This window comes from Nasonia vitripennis, chromosome 4 (genome assembly GCF_009193385.2).
Source record: "Nasonia vitripennis strain AsymCx chromosome 4, Nvit_psr_1.1, whole genome shotgun sequence".
In the NCBI taxonomy this organism is placed as follows: domain Eukaryota; kingdom Metazoa; phylum Arthropoda; class Insecta; order Hymenoptera; family Pteromalidae; genus Nasonia; species Nasonia vitripennis.
The window spans coordinates 29,750,797-29,770,555 of record NC_045760.1 but is presented as its reverse complement, the minus strand read 5'-3'; the positions used below and the strand labels follow the sequence as shown (position 1 = coordinate 29,770,555).

The window sequence follows — 19,759 nt, the reverse complement described above, 5'->3', positions numbered from 1 at the left end:
AAGCCCGGCGGCTTGCGAGAAAGCCTTTGTTTTGAATGGCTGACCGCGGAAACGGCCGGGGCTTGCGCTGGGAAAACGTATTATGCCGCGGTGTTTTATATATATTTATATACCTAAGTGGTCGTCTGCGCGCTCGTGGGATGTTTTGTTTTGGGAGGGAAAGGAATTTTAAGCGGACGCTTCGAGCTCTCGGAGGGGAAATGAGTTTTTAATGGGATGTTTTTATGCAGTTACGGTGCCGTGTTTTTGCATTTTATTCATCCAACGCCGCGAAGGCTTCGAAAAGGTTGATTTTTGAGGTTAAGAAAGTAAACGTATCTTGAGTATTGCAATAACTTACAGAACGTAATGACGCTAAGAATAAAAGAGTCTAGTTCCCATGTGACGACGCTAGGTGGCGTGAACATATAGCGGTGGCAAAACTGCCTCGAACCTATAGTGTTTGGGCCGCTTATACTATAACTGCTCGAGACCGTGCGAGTGTGTACGAAAAATTCGAGGCATCTAATACACCCTCTTCCGCCCTGCGCGTAACAGGCCAGCTCGGCCTTCTTAACAAGCCGTACACGTAGATTTTCGAGGCTCGCCTCGGCTCGGGGGATTATCGCGCTTATATGGAGCGATTAGGGCTGATAAGCTTGTTTGGACTCTGGCACGGCTTATACCTATGTATGTATATATATATTTCTACACGCGCCGTAGCATAGCAGCGTCGGCCGAGTATAGTCTATATATAGACAGAGCCTCAAGTCGAAGACCGATTACTGGTTATAGCGGCAGCAGTAGCTCGAGCTTTTATGCCCCGAGTAATTGGATCTTAAGGGAAAATCATTTCAATCTCGGGCGTGTTTGCTCGAGTTTCTACCCTTGTATAGAGCGGACTTAAATACTTTTTCGCTCTCCCCTCTCTCTAGCGCCAGCCGAAAACGAGTTTAATTCTATCGCCGTCGTCGTCGCCCCTCGACTTTCCCCTAGAAGGACGTCGTCGCGCTGTACTGTGAATCGCAATTACACCCGCTCGGCTCTCCTCGAGAGAGACGTGCGCGCAGGAGCCGGAGAAGCTGTTGAATGCGAGAAAAAGAAGGCGGGCGGAGAGAAAAAGGTAAACAAGAATTTTTTCGCTTTAAATGCGTCTTTCGCGTAATTACATGTCATTGACAGGCTTGTAATTGATATAGCAGCTCTCTCTCTCTCTCTCTCTCACTGAATTGAATCTAATTTCGCACCTTCTCGTTTTCGCTGCAGAAGAAATTAGTTGAACGTGGATTAATTCGAACGGTCAGAAGCATTTCCATAAAAACGAGAACTGATACAAGAATCGAAGCTTCGTACGGGAATAAAGAGTGCGGTGCAGTACGCGGGGGCATCAATCCCGAAAGCGAGCGGCGGCTATATAAGAGAGCAGATAGCTGTGGATAGAAAAGCAGAATGAGAAGTGAACCGCTGAAGCGTTTGCTCGCGCAATTACTTCCAGTGACGCATTACGGCCGATTCAATTACGCCGGGGCGATTCGTTTAGCGGATCCCGCCCTCGCCAGCTCGATCGCGATAAGGTATACCAGACTGAAATTGCCGCTCTCTAATTGCTATTATCCTATCCGACTGGCTCACGTTTTGCCTATCCAACTTTAACCGATATTATACCCTACTCTCTGCCTTCATCCTCATCGCGTATACGCTCAAACTCGTCATATTATTCCGAAGCTTTATAGCGAGATTTATAGGACTCCACTTGTCCTCCTTTTCCAGAGCGCCGCGCGCGCAATTTTTACCGAGCGATCGATGCCGCGACTCGACCCGGTTTATCTGTTTTGACTTTTCGAGCTTTATAATCGCCCTGTGTGCATAAACCGGTGAAATCCTAGTGCGAGCGTTCGAAATACAGAGGGAAAAGTCCGAATAGCTACGGTGCAAGGCATAATCGAATAATCCCGTTGACTTTTCTCCGTCTGCACGCAATTCCCCGCGTTGAACTATGTGTATATAAAGGAACGCGTACAAGCGGTCGCAGCGCGTATAAGCTCTCGGCGATCCGAAAACTCGGAATTTTCAGCGAGAGTTGCGGCAGTTTTCTAATTCAATTTGCGAGGAAATTTTCAGCTAATCCAGCGGTGCAGGCGAGGGAAACACTGAACGGGTATGGAGGAATCTCGGGAATGCAAACGTGTATGAGAATAGGAATTGGTCAGTGACGTGAAATCAGGCTTTCCTTACGGTTCAGTTTAAAAAAATGTCGAGCTTCATGCTGCACTAAATACAGTCGCGGAAAAGTTCGGCCCGTGAAAATGACGCGTAGGATCAACTTTTATACGATGCCAATCTCCGTCGGATGTTTTCGTTATTGTTTTACGGCTCTTCGCGGAGCTCACGTCCAGCTGCTCGTCTCGCGCCAGAGCAAATGTTTGTCGACTACTACACGCATTCATACATGCATACATACACGAGCGGCGAAATTTCACGTCTGTCCCGGAGCTTTAAAACTCTAAGAACAAGTGAATTACACCGCGGTATTTCACGATTATTCGTCCGCCGACAGCAGCAGCAGCGAATAAAAAAAAACTCGTCATGTACCTCGAGAGTTAAGTATACATACGTATTTACGTGTACACATACATACGCAAGAGGGCTTATCGCGTTCGGAGAAGCAGAATTTCGCCGCGCGCGTCGTAGTAGTAGTAGGAGAAAAAGACCGAGCTGGGAAATCGTGTTCTCAAAGTAAAGCAGTAACCTCACTTTTGTTCCGCTCGAGGTCCGCGCGGCAATTCTCAAAGAGCATAAAGTAAGCCGGGAAAAATGCAAATGCAAAGAGTATATACCAGGCACTGGCTGCAGCGAGCTTTATCTCGCTCGACCGCGCGCGTACACGTAAATCCGAAAAACGCTCGGAATTCGAGAGACTCCGAAGACGCGGCCAACACCCCCCCCACACACACACACGCGCACGCATACATACACCAGAGAGCAAAAGTCAAGTTTACGCTCATTCACGATTCAGGAATATAAAGCGAAAGCAGAAAAAATATTTGAGCATACGCTCTAACACAAAGAGGCCATACCTCGGCGTTCGCTCAGTAGCTCGAGAGGTCGCGTAATAAAGCGACAAAGCTCTTTTCCGATAATACCCTACGTCTTGCGTTTTTGCCTCTCTCTCTCTCTTTCTCTCTCTCTCTCTCTCTCTCTCTCTCTCTCTCTCTCTCTCTCTCTCTCTCTCTCTCTCTGCCATCAGCAGCTGTGGCCTCGCGCGCGTTTTATAGCCCTTCAACTTGGCTCTACGCACAGCGCGCGTGTATGTGTATATGTATATACAGCGAGAAATACAGAGAGAGGCTTTTGTCGGCGCGCGCAAAGCCAACCTCTAACGAACAAAATCTCCAGGGCGGCTGCGCTTGGAAATTACTTTATTTTTCGGGGAAAAACGGCTTTGAAAAAGTCGACGCCCTTGTTTTACGTCCTCGGGAGGGATGACTCTGACGCGAGGCGACACGACGAGCTTTCTCTCTCTCTCTCTCTCTCTCTCTCTCTCTCTCTCTCTCTTTCGCGCGGATTAATTAAGCCATTAGTTTTTTTGAAACGCGGGATTATTTGCGCTCGATTCTATTTGTGTTCAGAGAGAGAGAGAGAGGGGGGGGGGAGGGGAGAGGAGCTTGAATTAATAATGCGACTTCTCTCCGCTACTGCGCAGACGGTTTATGAAGGCTAATTATACGATTCAATTGTATACGCGCGGCGCAACAATACAAGTTCATTAGTCAGGATTCCCGTTTTAAACTATGTGTCGGTGTGCTCTAGCTTCAGCTGATGCGGAAATTGTTGAAATTGGACGTTCATCCGGAGAGAGAAAGAGGCGTCTTATTGTGCTTCCTTTATCGTGTACTAGACACTCTAATTTTTATCTTGAAAGAATGTTAGACTTTTTGAGGTTAAGAATTTTAATATCGCGCCTTTTTTCAAAAACGCGTGTTAAAATGAGTTTTATCTAAAACTACGAGAAATACTCTGAAACGAATTTCTGATAGTGCTTTATTTTAAAAAATTTTGACCGGAAATTCTGTCTAAAATAGGGCCAATTTTATACCAGGAGCGTCGCTCAATAAATCCAAAATAAGCGAATTCTCATTTCGAACCATCGAAAATTGAAACTAGCCATAGTCGGTCGTACGAATTCGCCGGAAAATTTATCCAAGCTGCAACTACTCGGTAATTGTCAAGAAAAAAGAAGTCGCCTATACCTATAGCGCAGACACGCGAGTCAAATAATAATAGAATCTTCGGGGGCTTTCCTTCCGTCCCCGAAGAAAACTTGCCGAGTGCGGAGGACGAATTCAATTTGCGATACAAACTTTGGGTATGTCGTAACAAAGTGGATACCTTTTTCTCTCTCTCTTTCTCTCTCACTCTCACTCGTCTATAGTGGGCGAGGGAAAACTCGTGCAGCCGCCAACTTCCAATTGGATTTCGCAGAGACGCGTGCGACTGGGCGACGTGCGGCCGGAAGTTTTTGGATAAATCGAAGGGAAAGATAGTTTAGCCGAGCTCTTCCACGCAGCGCCGGCAAACAAAGTCATTACCGCTTGCGGAAAAATCAGCGCGTCTATACTATATATATACCGTTTCTCTCTTCTCTTCTCTACTTTCTTTTTTTTTTATTATTATTCTCGTCGTTCCAATCTCAACGCGGCAGCGACGCGCTGGAAAAAAAGGGATCGCGCGCTCCCGCAGAGCGATTAATCGATTCTGCCCTCGGGACACGTCCAAAAGCGCTATCGGGCTTTGTTTCCTCTTTTTGCGCGAGCGCGCGAAGCGAGATGATATAGATGTGATGCGTGTACACACGGACGAGACAGTGGATTGTTCGGCAAGGACAATAGGAGGAAAGTAAAAGAAAGCAATTATCCCGGGGTGATATGGCGAAGGGGAATTTCGATGAATACTGACGTGGAAGATTCAGGTTTGATGTGTGGGTGGATAGAGGCGGCCTCGATTCCCAGGTATTTGCATGTGGATGAGGGCACTGGCAAAAATAGTGGCAGTTTGGAGAAGAGTGACGCAGGTTTGCACGCTTCTATATTGACAGTCGAAGGAAATAATATTTATTTGAGGGCTATAATAAATCAGAGTATTATATCGCACGGGTTCCTGGAACTATACGAGAGATTTTTCGATCCGTCCCCTGTTGCTCGATTCATCAGAACTTACGGTACGTCGAGGAAAATAACCGACAAACATCAGCCCCATGCCGATGGGGTGGGGGGTAGGGGTAGGACCAAGACAAAGGTGAGTCATCCACAGATGGAGTTGCAGTCGCCAAGCATACTTATAAATGTCAAGGCCCATAGCACATAAGTGAGCGAATTCCCCGATAGCATCAGTTTCGCTTCAGTCGTTGACCTGGACAAAACTACAACCTTCGGCTTCAGCTCTTACAGTCAGAGCTAGTTCTCAAGAGAATCTTCAGTGTGCGACACTTTACGAAATACAGTGAAAGATGGACGGTAGGTACCGTGCGAATCAGCCTCAGGCCCTGGAACCGCTGATCTTCGTAGAGAATAAGGTCCACCTCTGGTTCAAGTTAATCGAGGCCCAATTCGCCGTCAGAGGTGTAACGGACACCAAATTAAAAACTCTACTACGTGTCATCAATGATCGGAGTAAAGTACGCGCGCGTCTCCAACCAAATCCTATTGAATACTGCGGAACCTGACAAATACGGTCGTTTGAAGAGTCACATCGTAGACCAGCTGATTCTTTCAGGTCAGGATGACAATCCGGTCGACGTGAAAATGGGCAGACGAAAACTGTCGGATTATTTCCTCTACCTGGAGCTACAAATAGGTAAATATGTGAAGAGAAACCTGCTGCTGATGCTTTGGAAGAGCGAACTTATATACTATACACTCACATACAGCGTATCCTAAGCACGCGGCCACTTCCAAGTGCTGAACTTTGTACATACGTGTCCCCAGCGATAAACTCTCCTCATACCTAAAGCTTATATTCCGTACTCGCTTTCAGCAGTGGCGCTTATACGTTCCGCTCGTTTAATTGCAGGAATACACTCTCCGTGCAGCGCTGCGCGCGCGCAGACGCAATAATTCAGCGATAAAAAAGGGCCGTATATCGAGCGAGCAGTCGAAGCATTAAAATTCATCCGCGTGAGTTGGTCGTATATCAAAACAAGCTCTGCTTTTTACGAGTCCCTTTTTAAGATCGATCATTAAGCCATGAATCGCAAAAATTTTGACTGCAGACTCTCGCAGAGTAGTCCAGCAATAAATTGCTCGCGTGGCTCGCGCTATCGCGAAACTTCCTATATGATGCGATTAATAACAAAGCGTCCTATATAGACTCCGGGACGATTTTTCACGTCTGAAGCCACTGCTGCAGTTTTAGAATTTCGAGAGACGCCCTATAGGTATGTAGGTGTAAAGGTTGATACCACTGCACACAGTGAAGACGACAAGAGGACGACGAGATATGGAGTAGCTCTCGCGGGAGAAATTAGGCCGGGGAAATTGCAAGAGGCATAACCGTAACCGGCTGTAAAATCCCGATTTCGCCTTGGGACGCTTAATGCAAAGAAAGCCCGGCCTTGGCGAAACGGAGAACTTTTTCAAAGCTGTGCACCAACGCTGACGTTGTGGTTGTGTGTTGTGGCACATCTACAGGACGCAGGAGGAATTTTCCATTAAAAATCGACGTAAATTTCACGTAGCTGTATACTGGAAAGCTTCTTCTGTGTATATTAAATTTGGAAACGAGCCTCGAGGAGTCAATTTTCAATTAAAAATTTCGACGTCGCTCGACGCAACCTCTTCATCCATAGTGTAGCATGTTGCCTTTATTTTGGAGTGTGATTCGAGGATTTTCGGTGTAAAAATTCGCGTAAATATTACAATCGTTCAACTTTGGCCGTATATTCAGAACTTTTTTTCTCAGTGGCTCTTCGGGGTCATTATATGGATAATCGGGCTCTTGGGTACCAACGTTTTTCAAAAGGAATTACGGAGTGAATTTGTCAAGCGACTTTTCTAGTTGTTCATTCACAAAATAAGCGTGAAAGCTTTACTGACGACCGATTCTTGAACCCAGAAGCGTAAAAAATTTGTATCGTTAGATAATCGACACTCAGGCAGTTATAGCGTGAACGGCCCAACCAGATCGTTTTGGTACATGTGGCGCAAGCCTATATGTAGACTTGGCGTGCAGATTAGGATAGCGAGAATCAAGAATGCGTCTGGGCACCACCTAGCGGCGTTAGCCAGAGACTAGAGCATCAGAAAGCTTAAAGGATGTAAGCCAGTTCATAAACTGTTGTGTTTTACTATTCCACAAATCAATGAAAATTCTTTGATAATCCAAACAATTCAAAGCACTCACTGCAGACGCAGACAGTTCAGCCGTATCCGCGTACAATCGAGTTAATAAATCATGCGAGCATCTCTCCGCATCTCAAAGCCGCGATTCCAAAATCACATCAATCCGAGTCGCGTACGCCCCGCCAGCGCACACATTATACGTACACACCTACACGTACGCACACATACACAGAGCGCACCGCAACCACATATAGGAACAGCTCGCTCCACAGCCCTCTAACGTTACAATTCCTAATGCCCGTGCAATCTCGTCCCCTCGAGTCCGTTCGAGGCTCAAGACTCCTCTCTCTCTCTCTCTCTCTCTCTCTCTCTCTCTCTCTCTCTCTCTCTCTCTCTCTCTCTCACTGCAGCATCAGGAGTACGTTGCGTCGCAGTCCACGGGGTTATTACATTATGCAACCGCGTGCCGCTGCGGCTCTCGAGCGCGGGCGCGTATATAGAGGGTCATGGCGGAAAAATTCATGGCGCGTCGCGCGCACCCCGAGGGAGCTCATCCCGCGGCGTCGAGAGCGTGGAGAAATATACCTTCTTCTTCTCTGAGTTCGCGAGAGAGAGAGAGAGAGAGAGAGAGAGAGAGAGAGAGAGAGAGAAGTTGGTGGATTATCGCTTAACGATGTTTGCTTCTTTCGAACTAAGGCGATCATTTACGTGACGTCGAGAAAGAGCTGGAGATAAGGCTGACAGGCGAGAAGGAGGACGATTTTTTCTGGCTGATAAGTGCAGCACGCGGGTTAGGATGTTCTTTGTGTTTAGTTTTATCTTGATGTTCTTTTAGTTTACTCTTTTTCGGGGGAAGAGACTGGATAATACTGGCGTTTTTATGCTATGCGTCAATTTTACGGAAAGTTAAATTCGTTTTTACATTCTTTTGAGCGTAATTAAAATTGTATGTATGCGCTGCTGAAATTTCGGGGTACTTTTCATTCAATTTTACGTGAAATTATTATCATGCTGTTTTAATAAATTTTATTTTTGTAACAGAAACGGTGAGACGGAAAATTAATTAACAATGCAACATATTCACGTTGAAATTAAAATGCACAGCGAACCGCATTAAGCTTATTCTCCACAAATTCGAAAATTAATGTATCATAACGCGATAAACTAAGCATTTTAAAAGCTATATATACACCAGCGAATCCTCATCGTATAGGTCCACGAATAACTCAAGTTTCATCCGGTCTAATGGATTTCCGAAATTCGCGGACTGGAACACGACGACGACGACAGGTCGCGCGGCGAGGGAACAGCCGGCTAAGAAAGTTGCGCCGCGGCGTCGCAATCGCTATTCGAGATTTGCCGCGTACCGGGAATTCCAACCATCGACATTCCTGCGGTTTTCCGCGCGCGGTTACCTCCTACTTGTACAGTTGATGCTCGAGTTGAAAAACTGGCCGCTATAGTAGCGGCTGCGGGAAATTACGCTCTCTCCAGGGGGGAGCAACGAGACTTGGACAGTCCGTTCGCCGAGTGCCAAGAGGAAGAGCGGCTAACGAAGGAGAAACTATGTTGGCTATCAAAGAGCCGAGAGGGTTTAATTGATTGAGTGTTACGTGGGCTGGAATAAGTTCTTCTGTCGGGGCTGTGGAATCGCTGGAAAAGTTGATGGAGTTATGGAAAAGAATAAGGGGTGCGATATGGGAAATATTAATTTTGAAGATTTTTGCCATCGAGAGAAACGTGAGCTGAGATATGGGATACAGGAAGGAGCTGCGGGATAGGAGAGTCTTGAGGATGTGGAAGTCAAGTTTTCGGGAAACTCGATAACCGATATTGGTTAATTTACACGAGAACTTCGTTCGGTTTAATGATAGTTGACTGAACAACGATAATTTCGCTGCTAAGAAAGTGACATAAGGCGAGTGTTGCCAAGCGTGCAAAGACGTGGGTTGAGTTTTAAATGTTTTAGCGTGTAAGTTAACGCGTATTTCTACATCGTATTAGATAATGAAAATATTGCACATACAGCTTGATTAGTCAGTTTTTCAATTAATCAAAATGTATTTTTTGAAATTTTGTCATCAATAGAGAGCTATTGTTATAACATGTGCAAGTAATTTCAGTTTACGTACTCGCGTCCCTGGAATCGACGGTATACTCTGGTCTTTCATTTACATTTTTCCCCTCTCAATTTATTGCATAAATGAAATTCCAGGCGTGAAATGATGCTGTAAAATATAAGTTATTATATTCCAGCCAGTCAGCCTGATACGAACGTGCTTTTTCATCATAAAAAAAAAACGACGATGCAATAATGGCGTATAAATATACCTGAAATATCGACGTGAAACCTCGGATTTTACTCTAGAATTCTTTTACCATTATTTTACGTAAAATTCGCTAAAATGTTCATTCGTTTAAACATCCGTATAATTACAAAAAATTTTCTCGTTTATAAAAAACCCGATCCATTCCTCTCTCTCTTTTTTCTCGCAAAAAAGTCGACGGAAGAAAACGTCGGCTTCGTAATCGAAAGCTTCGCTATATACCCGCGCGCGTAAAGCCCGATACAGATCGAGCTTTTTATTACCGGCGCGGCCGAGCAAACGAGAATCCATAACCACAGAAACAATGCTCTCTCGCGATTCTCCGTTTTCCCTGGAAATACGCACGCATACGAGTCTTTTATCCGTCTTCTTCTCGCCGGGAGGTAAATCGAGCTTTCAGTTTGTTCTCGTGTCTTTACAGCCCCGCGAGATCGGTTCCGCGTAGAGGCTAATTGAATCCCGTCAATATAGATCGAGGGTATATTTGCTTCTATTTACCAAGCGCGCCGGCTATACATAGTATCGCTTTCTACGTTTATTTTTCTCGCCAACGGCATTAGATATCCGATCGAGAATTCGCGGAATCGCGCGCGATGGATGTTATCGGCAAATATGTATCTCCAAGTCGTCGGGATAAGAAATTCTCGTTTAATTGAAGGGAAATCCGATACAGCGCAGCGCGTATTCTCGCTCGGATTTATACACGCTATATACGCACGTCGAAAAATCATAAATAAACCGCGGGGCTGTAGCGCGAGCGATAAAATATTAAAACCCTAAATTCAGGCGAAGAGACAGGCTCGCGCGCACGACGGAAGCCAGTCAATCGGATACGTACACACATACACAGGAGATCTGAAAAAGCATAACGTCGGCGTCAGCTGGAAAAGTAAGAAGGCAAAAGAGTGACGTGGCCTGATTACGGCTTATACACTCGGCAAAAACGCCGCCGTCGTCGTGGTTGCGACCATAGAGGAAAAACAGCGATTTGTCAACGTCTTCTGGTTGGCGAAATATTCGTAACGGAATCGAAGTGTGTACAGAAAGAGAAAGCTCGTGCGTCTGGCGTCATAAGTGCTTTTCTACGAGGGATTAGTAACTGTCGCGTCGAGGGAAAAGGATTATATCCAAGACGATTCTGGCGCACCGCACGAGTGACATTAGTTCGCCTCGATTGATGAAGGTCCTCGACGTGTGAGCCTGATCGATCTACTCTCTCCCTCTCTGTGTTCTCGGCCGACATTTATTTTTCCGCTGATGCGTCGAGCGAGTGGCAAAAGATTTATTCTCGCATAGGCTCGTATGCATCGCGTCGCTAAAAAATATTATATCCATCGAAAGAAGCGCCGCGCCGCGGAATATTCAAATTTACGACCGAGAGTGGGCTCTCACCCGGCGATATTGAAACGCGAGCGTCTAGTCGGCAGCTTCAAGATCATCTCTCTCTCTCTCTCCTGCGCGTACGAGACGTGTGTAAACTCGGCTGTTTTTTTTTCTGCCGTCGATGGATACGGGCTTCTCTGCGAAATTGCACCGCGCAGATGCTCTTAGGCTGACAATGGCTGCGTGGGTGTGTGCGGTGAACTGATGAATTTTTTAATACGAACGTGTGCATTGCTTTAACCAATAACGATAACAGCCTTCAGATAACATTCCCCTGTGAGCATCAGAGCGCGGACAGAAAAATCATTTTTCCCTCCAGACGAGAGCTTTCAATTTCGACGAAGCACTCCTCCGCCGGAGCTTTCAATTACCGCGCGATTTCCGGCCTTTAACGCCGCGACTTCTCTCGCGCGTAATTTCTCGTTTCGAGCCTACTCTCCCTCTCTTTCAAAGCCGTTGATAGACACACACACATACACACACACACCGAAGATACACGGCTCGAGAGACGTGCAGGGGGCATGGACTATTGCAAGCTCTGGAGCGCTGCCAAAATAATTGGATGCGAATCTTATCTCTGAATAGGAATTTTATTCGGCCGCCACTCTCCTACGGGGAAAATACGCTGGTTAGGTGATACATATACCGGAGAGTGCCCCGCGGCAGAGAGAAACGCGATATCGCGAATTCGACGCGTGTTTACAGGATCTCGTGTTGACGAGAGCCAAGCTCGTGTGTTCGGGGGATAGAGGTCCTTTAGAAAAGCTGGGAAAATAGTCGAAAATCGTCGGTGCTTTTCAAGGAAAACTTGCTCGACTTAATTTAGCCCTTCTCTATCCTTTTTAGAAAGAGCCGAACTATAACTTATCGCGCGCTCGCCTGGAGATAACGAACAGATCCGCGGAAAGGCGGCAGCGCGGGCAAGTGCGTAAAATTCACTTTTATTTTACGGGCCGAGTTTGCAGCGAGGGCGAACGAGCGAACAAGCCGATCGTCATTCTGCATTAAACGGCCGTCTAGCCGTTACTTTAACAGTTATCGTTATCGTTATGCCGGCGATTTAATCGCAGCCACGCTATGCTTCGAAAAAAAGAACGTGTAATATACAGGCTCGTGTGTATAGCAGAAAAATAGAATAAACAAACGCGTATTCGCGCACAGCTTCGCGGTATATGGCTGTCATCGAGTGCGTCAGGGGAATTTTCAAAATGACCCCCATAACCTCGTAGCTGTTCTCTCGGCTCTCGGCTCTCTGCCCGAGCCGCCGGGGGCGAGTGTAATGGAAGCGGGATTAATGCGCGCGGCGTCGAATTTGTCGCTGTGATAAAGCTGCAAGCTCAGAGGTTATATATGTATAGCGGAGGACTGTGGGATGGAGGATGGAAGGAAGAGGAAGGTAAAAATAAATGGAGAGAGCGTCCGAGTTTTCTACTTGGCCTGATCTCATTTTTGAGATCTGCCTAATGTTTTCCAGGACGACGGGGCACGTTTCGGGCTCTCTCTCTCTCTCTCTCTTTCGCTCGCTTCAAGTGCACTGCTGCTGCTGGGACAGTTTTTAATCTCACTCTCTTCGCGGGAATCCCTCTCTCGTTCACTTTTGGTTTTGTAATATCCGAGAGGGAAGAGCTATTTCGCAGCGGCGGCGATGGTGATGGTGTGTAGGACACCATTAATGAGATGGCTAATATTTCGGGATTTTTAATTATTTAAAATTATTAGTATTTTAGGCGAGTTGGATTCCTGGTAGAACATTCACCATATTTTTGGGCAGAATTTCTGGCCAACATTGTTTAGTGTATTTCCAGTAATTTCAGATAAATCTCATTTTGATACGCATTGGCCAGAAATTCTGCCCAGAAATAGGGTCAATTTTCTAGCAGGGACACGGTGGGCTGTTTAATTAATGAATTTTCAAGCTCTAGCGAGTTAAGAATTCAGCCAACTATTGACCAAAAAATGCTCAACTGTTGGTCAATTCGATCGAATGGCCAAAGTAAGAGCATTTCGTAAAAATCGCTCCGATAAAGTGATACGCACACACACACACACAGCATAAATCTACATATCTCCTCCTCGCACACGAAATAACCTCCGGCTGGAGCGCGCACACGGGCAGCTAAAGTAAAATCAATATATCCCTGGCTATATACGTGCTAGTCATGTTCAAGGAAGCTGCACATCTCTCTCTCTCTCTCTCTCGCAGTTTCGCGAGTATAGTAGCTCCGCGAATTTCCATGATATAAAGAAATTTCGCGACACCGCGCCGGGGAATCACGTCAAAGCAATTTCTCATCTCTCCCCTTTCGGACACCCTCGCCGGGCACGGCTCACTGCACACAGAGCTCGGGAAACCGAGAAACGTGTCCCTCTCACTCTGGCATTGAAAGTTATCTCTCTCCGGCTAGTTCTCACTTGATAAGAAGCAGACGCTGCCTATAGCCGAGCTAAGATTTGAAAATTAGCACCGAGTGCTCTACTGTACCTATAGAGCAAGCTAATCCGAGAGTAGAGTCAAAATGGAAAGAGTGAGATACCGCCGGGCAGCAGATCAATCACAGAGAGACTCGGTTCGTCTTTCTCCTTACACAGATACACCTATTCTCTTCTCGGCAGCAGCGACGTTTATAAAAAGAAAATCGCGACCTCGGGGAAAAATTAACGAACGCCAAAAGCTCCCTCTCTACACAGAGTCAGAGAAACAAGGTCAACGAGCTAGCTCTCCCCTATTTTTCGCAGCCGGTGCTCGCACCGCAGCTGTGCATGCTCTGCACACGCTATACACGACACGGAACAGCAGCAGCAGCTCGTCGTCGTTGCCCGCTTTTATTTGCGGCTTAATTTATTATGCTAATTACTTTTACGAGTGCACTTGCTCGCTGCGCGCGCGTCGGTTTTAGTTAGCCCCGCTGGTCTACTTCCGCGTGTTCTCGCGCGCTTGTCCCTCGACTATAACGCTCGGCAGCATGTGTGCGGGATGAATTCGTTTTTTTCTTCGATCAAGATCGAGACGTTATCAAGCCGAAGTCCTGGGATTATACCCCGACCTACTGCTCTTTTTATCCGCGATTGCGCAGCGAAGGAGAATTTTCTCTCCTGGACGGGGGGAGAGAGAGCAGACAGAGCTAGATTGCGATATGTATAAGGTATGAGAGGGAGATTGATTGAAACGGATGTGCACTTACGGCTTTAAACCGGATTATACGGGGGCTTTGGCTCTGTGATACATTTTCGAGCCATGTCATATCTATTTTTCGAGCATGAGCCTTATGCACCATTGTTATTAGATTCGTTACGAGTATACGCGTTATTCCGATCGACGAAACTCATTCCCAATTAGTCTCTCATAAAAGTCGCGTCTCTTAACAATTTCCCTAAGTAAATCAGCGTCGCGATAACAATACATATCTCTATATATACATATAACAGTATAGCTTGCGCTCGGCGCATTGTCGTTGTGTATTGCGCCTAGCGGCGATATTGTTGGTAACGACGTCATTAGGCGAGCCTGACAGTCGTCTGCGGTTAAGACTCGCGAGCAAAGATACGTCAAGCAATTATCTCTTCACCCCCCCCCCTTTTACTGTGTGTATACACCCCACCCACACAGTCGGCTGCGGTATTCATACAATCGAATTTCGCCCCTCTCGTTATTGTATCTTTGGCCTTTTCAGAGTCGCGCAATTATATAGAGAGAGAACTGCTCCCGTTTCTCTCTCTCTCTCTCTCTCGCGACGATGAGCGGCTATATATAGTTTCTACGTGGAATTATAATGGAAACGGCCGCGACGGCGGCTCTTCTCGCGCAACAATCGCCGAGTGATATAACTTTCGAAGAGATTAAAAGTTTTTTCACAGCTACTTCGGATCGATGCGCGCGCGCAAGAGAGAGAGAGAGAGAGAGAGAGATAGAGCTGTGCGCGGAAAACGAATGTATATATTTATAGCACAGGGTTGTCGAGGATCACAGGTATAAAGGGGATCGGGTAAACAGCTTTGCACAGCGAGAGAGCGAGCCATTGTTGTTGGAGCGACGTGTCCTATGTATGTGTGTGTGTGTACGATTGTCGTGCCATAATCGAGATTTGACGTGCAATTTATTCGCTCGACTAGAGCTTGCGCGTGTGTGTAGTTATAAGTTTACACGCGTTGAGCTTTAACTCGAGCGAGTGACGGCATTTTATTGTACGTATGCGTGGGTGGGCGTAGGCTCGAGTTCATCAAATTATTCATGTCTGGTGCCGTAAAATTTCATTTTGCATATGCCCAGCATATGCAAAATGAAATTTTACGCAAATGAGCGCACTGTGTGTATAAGTTTTTATATATGGTTATATGGAATGCGCGTTAGGTACACGAGGAGTCACACTTATCCGCGTCTCCGAAGAAAGAAAAACAAGGTACAATACCATCAAGCTACAAGCGAGACGCTCGTCGAAAATCAGCGACGACAAATAGCCCTACTCGAGCCACGTAAACGAGCCTGAAAAAGACTCCATTCCTCCGAATCGAGGGTCGCTCGGCCCACACTTCATTAGACGTCGTATGGATTGCCAGTCGTTATACTTGCAAAGAGCGAGAGCTTTATACGTCCTCGAATCTCGAGCCTCGTTTTTATCCGCATGCTTCATTTCCTCTGCGCGTCCTTCGGTATAAATTCCTTATTAAAGCTCAAATTCTTCCCCATATCCTCTTCTCGCAATCTCTCAAGTGCCTCGCGAAGGTAATCCATTTGTTTGCGAGCGTGGAATTTGAGGAAGAAAAAAAAGAGAAGCGCAAAGAGGACTAGTCCGTAAAGCTCGCAGTAAAAAAGGCCTGTTTAGGCGCAGCTCTCTCTCGGAGATTTTTTACATTCGATAGTGGATATCCGCGCATTGAGACGTTATAGGAGGAAATCCAGCCGTCGTCGTGACGTAAAACTTTATTGCCGCGACGACGCCGACGGAGAAGTTCCAGAAGACTTATATATAGAGGGAGGGGGGGGGGGATATTGTCGGATCGCTAGCGATAAGAGCGAGATCAAAGGACGGAGCCGAGAGGAGAGATGAAGCGCGAGCAGCGAGGTTGTGCGTCGCGAGACGTAAACTTGTGCTATGGGATCGATTTCCACGACCTGATGGATGAGTCGAGATGGGTATGGAAAAGTGGAGGAAATTTAATCTGAGCTTCTTTACGAGCTAAATGGGACGATGATCGCGAAGAGTTGGACCTCGTTACGCTTCGAACCTTTCGAGAATAAAATAATTTTTAATTCTCCTCAGCCCTCGGTGTCAGTAGCAGACGACAAAGCCAACAGTAGCGGCGTCAAAGAGCGCAACTGCACATTATAAGGAGCCCAAGAAAAAAAGAGAGGACGAATAGTGGGTAGCGAAGTGTGAGTTTCAGTGGCGCGTCGAGAGGACAATGAGGGACGAGAGAAATCAGAGTGCGTGAAACGCGCGCCTCGGACACGCCGGGATTGCTCCGCGGAGCTTTTTTTTGCAGCAGCGGTGCAGCATTGTGGGGTATGCATGGCTTTGAGGGTCTCTTTTATCGGGAGATGAGTGCGTCGTTCGCTCTTTTTTTTTAGCCGTCCTTTGTTTTCCACGCGAGGCGAGAGAAGGGAAATTAAGGAGCTCGCCGATGTGTGAATTCGGCGAATCGTGTATAGGGTTATTATGGAAAATATTGTACAAAATAGAAAAGACTTCTGCCCTACTGTACCTTTTATCATCCGACTCTTTCTCTTTATCAGTCGCGCGCGCTCGAGTGTCCCCCGGGAAAACAATACGGACTTCTTTCACTCTTTTCCTCTTTCCTCATCCTAGACACCGACGAATCCACCGAAGCATCTGGACGACGTACGATTTTTCACCGCAAAGGCATTACTCGCTCCGCGGGTGGGTGATTACGCATACATCAGAGAGTTAGTGAGAGAGAGAGAGAGAGAGAGAGAGAGAGAGAGAGAGCCGCGAGAAGTTAAATGAACGAAATCGAATTTTTCTCCTGTATACACCCCCCAGTCGGGCGAGATTAAAACTCGCGGGTGGTCGCTTATAACTACCGGCGAGAAGGCGGCGAGTACGTGTGTGGGTGGCTGTATCGCGCCTGCAAGACCTCCATCTCGAAAGTTCTGGTGGCTTAATTAGTCGAGGCGCGAGAGAGAGAGAGAGAGAGAGAGAGAGAGAAACACAGTATAGTGGGTTAGTTCAACCAGTTATCGTTCTGCAGACTGGCAGCAGCCTGGAGTTTTCCTACTCTCTCTCCGAGCTCTGCAGTTTATGTATATACATAACGTAGAGTCGAGAAGTAGTGCTGTACACAGGTCGAACTTTGCTCTGACCTCATCAGTGTTACATCTGGACTCGTCGCTTCTTTTTGCCTCGTGTTGCGTTCGCGCGCTTAATTTGAAAACTCGTGGTTCTCCTCGGCAGCTTCGTATAATTTATTATACACTAGCAGAAGCTCCTTCTTCCTTTCCGTGAAAAAAAAAGAAAAATATATCCAGCGACCCTCGACGCGATCGACAGGCGGCAGGGCTTAATTATGAGCGTCCCAATAGTCGAAACGTGCGTGGTCCTGGGCTACACATAAGAGAGATTTATGTAGGTCCCCTGCCGAGTGCCGACGGATCTCGCGGACGCAAAGCGAGGGTCATCCTCCTCCCCCGCGAGTAATTGGTCACGCACTCGCGTGGTTATACCTTCGCGTACGTGAAGAGCCTCGCGGATGAAGCATGCGCTTTATGTGCCGTCAGCAAAGATCGTCGCGCCCACTGACCGATGCCCTCCTATTTCTCCCTATTCAGCAGGTACGTTACACTCGCTCTTGAAAAAAGAGAGAAGCTGGACGCCTACCTTCACGTACACCTTTTCTGCACAGCTCGAAGAGCTCGTCGCAGTGAAGCTCACTGCACACAGGGCCAGCACCGTCTCCACGCCTCGTTGTCCATCCTGTCAACGCACACGCGCACCCACACACTCGCAGCAGTAGTGAGAGTCGATCTCGAGTCAGACCTGCGAAATATATACACACGCACACGCGAGCACCTCGACGAGAGAACACGTGACGAGTATAGAATGTATAGGTGTACAGAGCCCTCGAAGTCGTCGTAGGGCGTGAATGCGAGCTTCGCTCTGATGGGCTCTCGTGTGAAACTGGCACTCTCGCGCTCACCTGTTCTCGGCAGCAACACCGCCGGCAAACTGACGAGCGCCGCTGCAGTCGTCGCTCTCTCTAGCAGACGACGCGCGCGCGCGCGCGCAACCCCCCTACCCCCTTGTTTTCGCCTGTCGAAGCGCGCGCCGAAGAGAGAGAGAGAGAGAGAGAGAGAGGAGAAAGTCAGCGACCCCTGCGCACAGCTTCTCCTCTTCGGTCCCCCGATGGGTATCTCGCACCCCCTTCGAGGGGTGGTTAAACCCCTCTCTACGGCTACGTATGGCCGGACCGTCACCCCTTCTACGAGAGAGAGAGAGAGAGAGAGAGAGTCTCTCTTACGGACTCTTGGATCGATTCAACGTGGCCGTTGCTCCGCTCGTTCTCGCAGCCCTCTCTCTCTCTCTCTCTCTCTCTCTCACTCTCGTTTTCCAGCTTCTCTTCTTCGCGCACTCTCTTTCTCTTATGTGCGGCCTTGTTGGCAGCTAGCGCTCGTATAGCATCGATTTATGCTTTATTAATGGGCCGAGTGTCTTTTTTTTTTATCGTCGGATTGCAGTGACGCAAAAACACGTGAACGATTTCGAATAGGATTTCACGCGGGACAAAGCTCCGCCGGCATACACGTGTAATTTCAACGAGGATATACTATTGCAAGATGCTCCAGTTCTCTGTCGTTGTGTGCGCGTTGTAATTGTAAGGTGTCCTTTGAAAACGGCTACGTGCGTGTATGATATATAGACACACGTGGAGGAGGGGGGGGGGGGGGGGACGCAAACACAGAGACTGTGCCGTTGCGCGAGGCATGTCTATTGTACGCCGCGAGCAAAGCCTGTCTCCGAATGCACGGGGCGACTGTGTAGCGCCGAGAGAGAGAGAGAGAGAGAGAGAGAGAGAGAGAGAGAGAGAGAGGCATTGCCTGCAGAGGTATACGCGGCGTTATGTAATTGAGATTAAAGCTCGATGAAGTTTTTCCCCGCGAAACTTCCCGAGGAGATCTGCTCTTCGTTCTCGAATGTAAGTGTTGTCAAAGCCGGGAGGGTAACCATAAACCTCGAGAGTAGTAGTAATGGCCTCGCTATGGTCAGACACTGTATACACCGTGAGTGCTAGATAGGTTTGCATTTCTCAATTTTTTCCCGAAAGCCAACTTTATATTCACGGTATATTACAAGCGTAAAAGGTTTCGTAATTAACTCTCGCTTGTATTCCACGCTTCGGCGAACTTATACATTTTCCGCTGGAGCTGTCTCGATATAACCGTACGCGGCAAAGTGCCTCTTCTCAACGGCGTGTAATGAAATCAATAGCGAGTCGTTACGCGAAAACACAAGCTCACGTGTGTGTGTGCAAGTCGCTCCGTATACAACCAATAATATTTCCAGTGTATAGCGTCAATTTCCAAGCCGTTTAATCATCGGCGCGTGTATTTCCCTGAGGTGACCCAGAATCCCAACGGATTTCCCTCCCTCGTATATTTAAAGGAAATGAAAAGTCTTTCATGCGCCGCAGCGAGGGATGCTTGACATCAATTTTTTAACTCGCTGCGCATTTCGCGAGGCTCTAATAGATTCTTAATGAGAAAGCAGCGCGCGCAGGAAT

General features: G+C 47.3%; 1 protein-coding gene across 1 annotated transcript in view; it reads right to left on the bottom strand.

The window, feature by feature from the left end:
- LOC100123248 (neuroligin 5) overlaps nucleotides 1-18,210 on the bottom strand; it is a 101,911-nt gene extending 83,701 nt beyond the window's left edge. The window contains exon 1 of the mRNA XM_008216641.3: nucleotides 17,860-18,210. The gene's annotated coding sequence lies outside the window, so the exon portion shown is untranslated. The remainder of the gene's footprint in view (nucleotides 1-17,859) is intronic.
- Between the last annotated feature and the right edge of the window lie 1,549 nt (nucleotides 18,211-19,759).